The sequence below is a fragment of the Solanum dulcamara genome, chromosome 3 (assembly GCF_947179165.1).
Source record: "Solanum dulcamara chromosome 3, daSolDulc1.2, whole genome shotgun sequence".
Lineage (NCBI taxonomy): Eukaryota > Viridiplantae > Streptophyta > Magnoliopsida > Solanales > Solanaceae > Solanum > Solanum dulcamara.
In genome coordinates, this window is record NC_077239.1 from 45857134 (window position 1) to 45866799 (window position 9666).

Below are 9666 nucleotides of genomic sequence, written 5' to 3' on the forward strand. Positions count from 1 at the left end.
TTACAAGACTATCTCTTATATATTCATAAGAGATGAGAAACAAAAGGCTTTAAAACAAATTACATGGCCTAAGTATAGATGGCCGACAATCTTAAGATAAGATTCTTAATAATGTGCGTCGGGTGCTCTATGGGCCCCATCGTCATATGCATTATTAATATCTTTTGACCTATTGACAGACGCATGCTTTTCAATAATGTTTTCCTCTTTTAGAGGGTAGTAATAAAGTTGACAGCACTCTTACAAGACAATGGTGGGCATACCCACCTGGCACACTATTATACATTACTTTTTACATAAAAGCTAGTGGAAATTTTACTTCCACATATTTCTTATTTTATCGGCTTTTTTGGTGACCTTATCTTCCTGTCTTCGTAGTCTTTCCCTCCTCATTTGGTATTTTATCTTCTGGTCTAAGTATCCAAGTTATGTAAGGCTATAGAATCAAAACTCATTCCTGAGTCATCATCCTCATACGGGTTTTGAGCATCTTGATAATTATTGCTTTCACATTCACCTTCGTCTAAACTTAGACCATTAACTTCTCCATCTGAATTTGGGACCAATCTATCATTACTTGGACTTGGACTGTCTTTGCTAATAATATGTCTTTCTTGTCCTTGGTTTTTGAAGAATTGCTCTAGAGTCTGTTTAATTATGACTTCTATTTTATCATTTTTTTTCTTCTGAGAAATTATGCCTTTTCTAGAGTTGTCCTTTTGAAAGGATTTAAGTAGTCTTCTTCGTGAGGAAGAACACTCCTTGTCTTCACTTTTTAGCAAAGTGATAGCCACTAACGGGTTTGATGAGTCTTTATCGATCACCGTTTGAACCTGACTAGTTGTATTTTTATCTGATATTGTGAATTTCTTAGCATTCAGAGGGGAATGCCTACCCATGTCATCCATTTTTAAGTGAGATGGAGAACAAGTTTCTTGAGTCTGAGTGTCCGTATCAGTCTTTGGAGCAAACTTATTTTGGAATGTATCAAGTTGCTTCATTAGTCTCATATTTTCTTGAATGACGGCTTTATTTTTTGCATTGAGTCTTTTGAAGGCCTCAGTCATGGTAGAACAATGGTCACAGAAAATTATTTTGTCTGAGTCTTTTTGGATATTGAATTGAGGAGTTTGATTTGGGCTTTGTCTTAGGACTAGAGAAATATAGTAGTTTGTCCCAAACATCCATTTTGCATAGTCTAAAGCTTCAGTAAAATTATTAAAACCTTTGAAAAGTGAGTTTTTAATTCTATTTATTGAGTCTACTACTTCGATCCAAGTTTGAAAAACACCATTTGTCTTTCCATGTATAACGACATAATATTTAAATTTATTCTCTCTACTTTTATCTGAAAAGTATTGACATAAAGAATTAGTACCAGCAATGAAATGTTTAGTGTCTTTCTTATTATATGCTATCCATAAATTATCTACTAAATATTTTTGGGATTTGTCTAAGGTACAATCTGGTGTTATTCTAAAAGATAGATTACACTGAAGATAGGAGATTAAATTAAACTTACCAAAGTAAATTCTCTCCATCATGTCTACAATACTTTGAGGTCTAAAATTTATCTTACCTAATAGAGCCTGAGCATAAGAGTGTAATGACCCATTTGGTCATTTTGAGAATGAGTCCTCTCTCTTCCATAAAATACTCTCTCCGTAAATTTAAATTAAAAATTTAGACTTTTTGGTAATTACAATTAATTAATTAACGGGTAATTTTAAATAATTAAGTTAATTAATGGACTAAAGTATTAACTTATTTAATTTCCTATACCACTTGGTCCATAAGTTAAATTAAGTTAAAAAGGGATTAGTGTTATTAATATTTTTTAAACCCTACGAAAAGAAAAAAGGAGAACTAACCTGTTGTTGCGTCGAACACAAAGCATGAAATGAAGTGGTCCAGTAAGTGGTTCGATCATATGCTGATGTGACTGCATACATACAATTATGCGTTGCTTTGTGCCACTTTGAGCAGATAAACACCAAGTAAGGCATATTTACAATTACATGGCTGTTGTTTAACATTTTGGGCAAAACAAAATAGTAAATTAGAAAGGTAATAATGACAATAATGAGTAGGCTGTGGGCTGGTTGGTTCTTTCCACATTGTTTTCCTTCAGTAGTAAAATGAAGGCACTATATTCATAAAGTAAAAGCTAGGAATGTGCAGGCAGTTATGCTCCTTGCACATTCTCTAAAGGTTTCCTGTTATGTAAACTTAATTTGTTGCTTTGGTAAGTGTATGAATTTTAGATATTAGTGCCTTCGGTGGTTAAAGTGAAGGCATTGTGTTTGATTTTAAAATGGATAAAGTTGGCTGAAAATAATAATAATTATAATTTTATTTTATTATCACATTATAAATTAAGTTTTTTTCCCATATATATTGAGATAGATAAATAAATATTGGGTGTGTTGTATTATATGAACACCAATAGATTTATGATATTTGGAGAAGTCGGCGTGTAACTTAGAAAATATGAGGGATGACATATTAATTGGCATCAAGATTTGGAAACTTGATTGTAGATTTGTGTGAGTTTTGGGTCTAGGCTGGACATGGGTGTTGTTAGTTTCAAAAATCTTACTGTGGGTATTTATTTGATTAGATTATACTTATTTGGAGGCCCAACAAAAAGGGAAGGCTCAAGACCCGAAGTAATTGCTTGATTATTTGAGGCAAGTGAATTTCTAAACCTCAGTTTAAGCTTGTAGATGCTTGTATTTCCATGTTATGTGTACTGGGGAGTAATGAAAATTGGACTGGGTTATTGACTGCATGATTGGCCTTAAAAATGGAGATGAGGGGTATGAAATAGTGATTTAATGACATGTATTGATGGAATTAATATATTGTGATTATGGGTTTATTTTAGACATGTGAAATGACTATGTTGATGTGAGATAGGAAAAAAATATTAGTGTTGTCATGTTATTATCGTGCATTATATGAACATGAATTGATTGCATTGGTTCTGACATATTGTGTTGAGACTGAAAATGATATGAAACAAAAGGGGTCAGGCCACACGCTCCGTGGTAGGTATTATAAAATAAAAAGGTCAGGCCACACGCTCCGTGGCAAGATATATATATTGAGGGGATGGGCCACACGTTCCGTGGCAGGTTACATGGACAGAAATGTCCCCCATGGGTTCCGTACTGTGATTCAGCGGATGTGTACCAATAGGACAGACATGCATCATTTCATTGCATTACAATGCATCTTTCTGATATTTGTGAATTTGTGTTTACACCTATATTGCTCTGTATATGCTGACTTGACTTGATATGATTCATTGATGAGACTATTGATGAGTATTCGTGGACTATATTACTGTTGTTATCGTATAATGTAGAGCTGGGCTGGTTTTTTACAGGTTATAGTTACGGAGGTTCGGTTGGGAGGACAGGAGTACTAGTATCTATTAAGCTTTGCTTAGTTTTAGTTATCCACTTGCTGAGTACCGTGTTGTTTGGTACTCACCCCTTGCTTCTACACTTGTGTAGGTTGTGAGCATAGGCTTGCTTGATCTCCTACGGTTTACTACCACTTCTAAGGCTACTATCTCAAGTGTTGAGGTAGATGTTACATCCATCAAGCAGACACCTCTTACTCTTTTATTATGTTTTAGTCCTATTCTAGAGACAAAGACATTGTGACTGTATTTCTTTTCGTACTTCAGTAATACATTAGTGGCTTGTATACATGACAATCATTCTTGGGGATTTTAGTTTATCTTACGTGTTTTCGATTAAGTTAAATTTTGATTTATCTCATTTTCTTTCGCATTTACTTTCTGTTGGGTATTAGGCTGACTTATCTCGGTGGGTTGAGATGAGTGTCATCATACCCGGATTCGAATCGTGACAAAGAGTCTGGCTGGGCTATACCCTTGCCTTTGTCTACTGACTGCTAACCAGTTGGTCTCATGCTGAAAAGAACATTGCATTAGTTAGTTTTAAGTTGTAATCTACTTAATTTATCAGCTAAATCGTTGTCTTTTCCTTTAATGTATTCAAACACAAGATTATTATATATTGATATTATATCCATAAAGTTAAGCCATCTTCTCTTACTAATAGCTTTACTGTTTATTGTCTGATGAAATTTAACGATGGCCTCACAGTCTGTTCTTACTAATACTTCTTCTTTATTTAAGATATATAATTTAAAGCTATTTAGACCATATATTATCGCTAATACTTCGGCGTCTATACTACTCATATTTTCCTTTTCTTTATATTGACCACTTTGGTATGCAAATATTCTTTCTTCATTTTTATTACTATATTTATTAGGTCTGGCTTTTAGAATGGTTCTCCATCCTAACTTATTTCCATTTGTTTCGACTATTAGATAATCTGATTCTAAAGAAATTTTTAAATCTGTGATATTTTTAACTTTTTCTTTAATTTGTTGTACTAATTTAATATTTTCTATATTAAAATATTTTTGACCCTTACTCTCTGTTTTTGCATATAAGGGTCCTACTATTTTTCCAAAGTCTTGGATAAAGTTTCTAGAATAATTTACAAGGCTAAGATTTTTTGTAATTTTTTTGTATTATATAATTTGTCTGGCATATCTAACATCTTTATAGCTATGTGCGATTGTAATTTTATTTTTCCGTCTCTTAAAGTTACTCCTAAGAAGTTTTATAAGTCTTACATAATTCTATTTTCTTTTTACTAATTATTATTCTATATTGTACAAATAGTCTAAAAACTATTTGTAGATGTCCCAAGTGTTCCTGGATATCTTTACTAAATACTAAAATATCATCTACATAAACTAATACAAAATTTTTATAGTCTCCGAATATATCATCCATTTTTCTTTGAAATATGGGTGGTGCTATTTTTAAACCAAAAGGCATGGCTAGCTATTCGAAATGTCCTTTAGGACAAGTAAACGTTAGCCATTCTATGCTTTCCGATGCATTTTAACCTGCCAACAACCTGATTTACAGTCAAATTTATTAAATATCTTTTTACCTTGTATCCTTGTCACGACCCGAATCCAGGTGTGATGGCACTCATCTCAACCCACCGAGATAAGTCAGCCTAAAACTCAAGGAAAATAAATGTAGAAGTAATTGAGATAAAGCAAGGTTTAACTTAGTCAAAAATAAATAAATAATCTCAAAATCCCCAAGACTGGTTGTCACGTATACAAGCCACTAATTTATTATCGAAGTACGAAAAAAAATACAGTCATAATGTCTTTGTCTCTAGAATAGGACTAAAACATATTAAAAGAGTAAGAAGTGTCCGCTAGATGGATATAACAGCTACCTCAACACTCGAAATGATAGCCTCGGATGTGGTGGAAACACTAGGAGATCAAGCAAGTCGGGGCTCACAACCTACATAAGTGTAGAAACAAGGGGTGAGTACCAAACAACACGGTACTCAGCAAGTAGACAACTAAAACTAAGCAAAGCTCAATAGACACAAGTACTCCTGTCCTCCCAACCGACCCTCCTTAATTACAACCTGCATAAAACCAGCCCAACCCTACACTCATACAATAATAATAGTAATACAATTCACGGTACTCAGCAAGTAGACAACTAAAACTAAGCAAAGCTCAATAGACACAAGTACTCCTGTCCTCCCAACCGACCCTCCTTAATTACAACCTGCATAAAACCAGCCCAACCCTACACTCATACAATAATAATAGTAATACAATCCACGAATACTCATCAATAGTCTCATCAATGAATCATATCAAGTCAAGTTCAGCATATACAGAGTAATAAAGGGGTAAACACGAATTCACAAATATCAACAAAATGCGATGCAATACAATGAGATGATGCATGTCTGTCCTATCGGTACACATCCGCTGAATTACAGTCCGGAATCCATGGGGGATATTTCTGTCCATATAACCTACCACGGAATGTGTGGCCCATCCCCTTAACATATATCTTGCCACGGAGCGTGTGGTCCGACCCCTTTATTTCATAATATCTACCACAGAGCGTGTGGCCCGACCCCTTTGTTTCATAATACCTGCCACAGAACGTATGGCCCGACCCCTTTTGTTTCATATCATTTTCAGTCTCATATAATATGTCAGAACCAATGCAATCAATTCATGTTCATATAATTCACGATAATAACATGACAACAATAATAATTTTTCCTATTTCACATCAACATAGTCATTTTACATGTCCAAAATAAACTCATAATCACAGCATATCAATTCCACCAATACATGTCATTAGATCATCATTTTATACCCTTTATCTCTATTTTTAAGGCCAACTATACAGTCAATAACCAGTCCAATTCTCATTACTCCCCTGTACACATAACATGGAAATACAAGCATCTACAAGCTTAAACTGAGGTTTAGAAATTCACTTGTCTTAATTAATCAAGCAATTACTCCGGTACTTAAGCCTTCCCTTTTCGTTGGGCCTCCAAATAAGTATAATCTAATTAAATAAATAACCACAATAAGATTTCAAAACTAACAACACCCATATTATTATATGTCTCGCCTAGACCCAAAACCTACCCAAATCTATAATCAAGTTCCTAATGTTGATGTCAAATAACATGTCAACTCTCATATTTCCAAATTTTAAGTCTAGGGTTAGGTTCTAATGTCCCCAATATCATGAATTTAATGAAATTCATAAAATATAATATATATAATATTTAATTATCTATCTCAATATATCAAAATTCGGAAACTAACTCATTCTATGTCATTGAAGTCAAATCTGAAATTTTCTTTCCGATTATGTTCACTCATGATAAAATAAACTCACATGTCAAATTTCAGCTAAAATGGATCGTTATTCGACCCCCAAATTAAGATTTTTTTATGAAGAACCCTAGGGTCATATTTTCTTATTTCAGCATTGTTTCTCCATCAATATACCCTAAAAATATGTTCATAATCACATGAAAATTTAATGGAAAGGATGAGAATAATTACCTTGACGCTTTGGAATGAAAATCCCTATTTTTCTCTTCTCCTTTATTTTTCTTTTCCCCTTTCTTTTCTTTCTTCCTCCGTATTATTTTTTTTCTCCAGTGTTCATCGCATCATCGCTGTTCTTTCTTGCTTGTTACATCTGATGGCATTAGGCCATCAGATTATATGTATATAATTTGTTTTTTTCTCTTTTCTTTTATTATTTTTTTTCCTTTTTCAAACTAATTATGTATTAAAATTTACAAACCCTACTAACCTATTTTAATAAATATAAGAAAAGTGGTATAGGGTATTAAATAAATTAACACTTTAACCCATTAATTAAATTAATTCTCTAAAATTATCCCTCAACTAATTAACCAAAGTTACCGAAAGGTCCAAAATTTTCAGCTTAAATTTACGAAAAGGGTCTTTTATGAAAGGAAGAGGACTCGTTCTCAAAATTACCTAACGGGTCATTACAATACTATTTATCAATTCACTTTTATCTGGTAATTTATATGCATCTGTTCTAGTATTGTCATTTAGTCTTTTTATAGTTTATTACCATTCTAGCTTTACCTCTTACTTTCTCACTATAGTTTCTTACCATGAATGCGGCTGATCTATTTAGAGGTGGACATTCCTATTACTTCTAATTTTAATAATTCTTTAATTTGTTTACTAAATTCTTCTGTATCTTCATTGTTAGCTTCTATGGTTGTTGTCTTTATAGTGTATTCAGGGTTGATTATGTCTAACTTACACATGATTTTATTGCATCCTCAATGGATTAATGGTTTTTTTCCAATTATTTCCATTTCATCTAATATTGCTATTATATTATCTAGGTCTTTGAGATTTTTTATCATTCCTATCTTATGTATTCCTTTTTAAAAATTATAAAATTTAGTTTCTATATTTATTAGTGTATAATCTTTTTCTATGTCTTCTAGATATGATTCTTCTAAGTAATCATCTTTTTCTTCATATATGTTATTTAAAGAGCAATTACCTTTGTCCCCACAGTCGTCACAACAAGGCGTTGGATTTTTAACCGATCTGGGGTTTTAATGTCTTTAATTTGGGATCTTCCTTTTTTATGAAATTGTATAGTTTGTACTGGAGTATAGATTGTATTTCTAAACAACATTATTCCATCCCTAGAAAATAGACAACTTCCATTATTTTGTATCAGAAATTGTAATCCTATTACTAGATCTGTTTTGATGTCTAAGTCTCGTGCTAGTATTTTGTACATATTATAAGTTGGTCTGTAGAACTCATCATATGTATTGATAAAGATTATTTGTGCTTTTTCAATAAACTGATCATAAATGTTATAAGTTCCATTCATTTGTATTGTTGATACAGGTTTTTTAAAACTTCTAATAGGTCTTGTGGCACTATTTTCTTGTTTATGAGACAACTAGTGCATCATGTGTCTATTATGGCTAGAGTTTCTATTTCTATATCTTTAATTCTAATTCTAGCTAGTACTTTTATGGTTCCAAATTTTTTGTCTTCATTACATATAAGACTAGTATTGTTTTCTTCAATATTCATAAGTTCTGTTTCGTCCCTTAAGTGGTTGTGTCAGCTATTTCTATTTTTTCTTTATCTTTTTCTACAGAAATTAGTCTTTATTCTAATTCGTTTACTTGTGTTTCTAATGTTATTAATCTTAGATTCGTGACTGTGTCTTTTACTTGACTCTGTTCTTGTTGTTTATTGATTTTTATTTTTAATTTATCTTCTATGGAGCTAATACAGGCTTCCATATAACATTTTTGACATTTAGCTCAATTTGTATTACTAGTGTCACGACCCAAGCCTAGGGCCTAGACGTGACATGGCGAATGAGGAACCCAAAAGTACCCCAAACAAGCCTCTTAGCATTCTTTTAGCCTTTCATAAGTAATGATGATAAATAAACAAGGGAAATCATAATAGTAAATCTTAAACTTACATATATCCAACAATACCTCTAACTATTAGATTTAACGGGGCTAAGACAAGTCCCTAACTCACCCTCAATCATAATAGAAGAAATGTCATAGTAAAATATCTTAACATATCATAAGCTAGAAAGATAAAGGATATTGTTTCCGGAACATGGGAACTCACCAAAAGTAGTCTTCAACGAAATCTCAACTAGCCACGTGGAGGAGAACGAGGAGGAGCACTGGTCCCTACATGGTGATATCATGTAGGCAAAAGAGTATGTGTTAGTACTTTGAATGTACTAAGTATGTAAGGATGCATGAACATTGAGGAAACATTATAACATTTATGTAATATGGAACATAATGTAATGCATGCATAATAAATCATATAGATATCCTTTAAAATATTCATTTTATGGGAAAATAACCATAATCGACATTTAAGACCATGCGAGCTATTACATGGAATCCAACATAACCCCCTACGTTGGTCGGGGAGACTACTTGCCAGGTAGAACTCCGTCAACTTCATTCATTTCTTTAACTTTAACTTTAAGGCCTATTTATGGATCCATTAGCCTAAGCCTACAAGGGCTCCTATGTTGGCACATAGTTAATGAGACAAGGGGTTGCTACTAGGATTCCCTTACCGAATCATACCTCAATGACCCATTCGGTGTTAAGTCAATCCCACGGAATAGTTTAATACTTCAAAATATTTATAGCATATAACTTGAGAATTCAAACATCATATTCGGTAGAATAG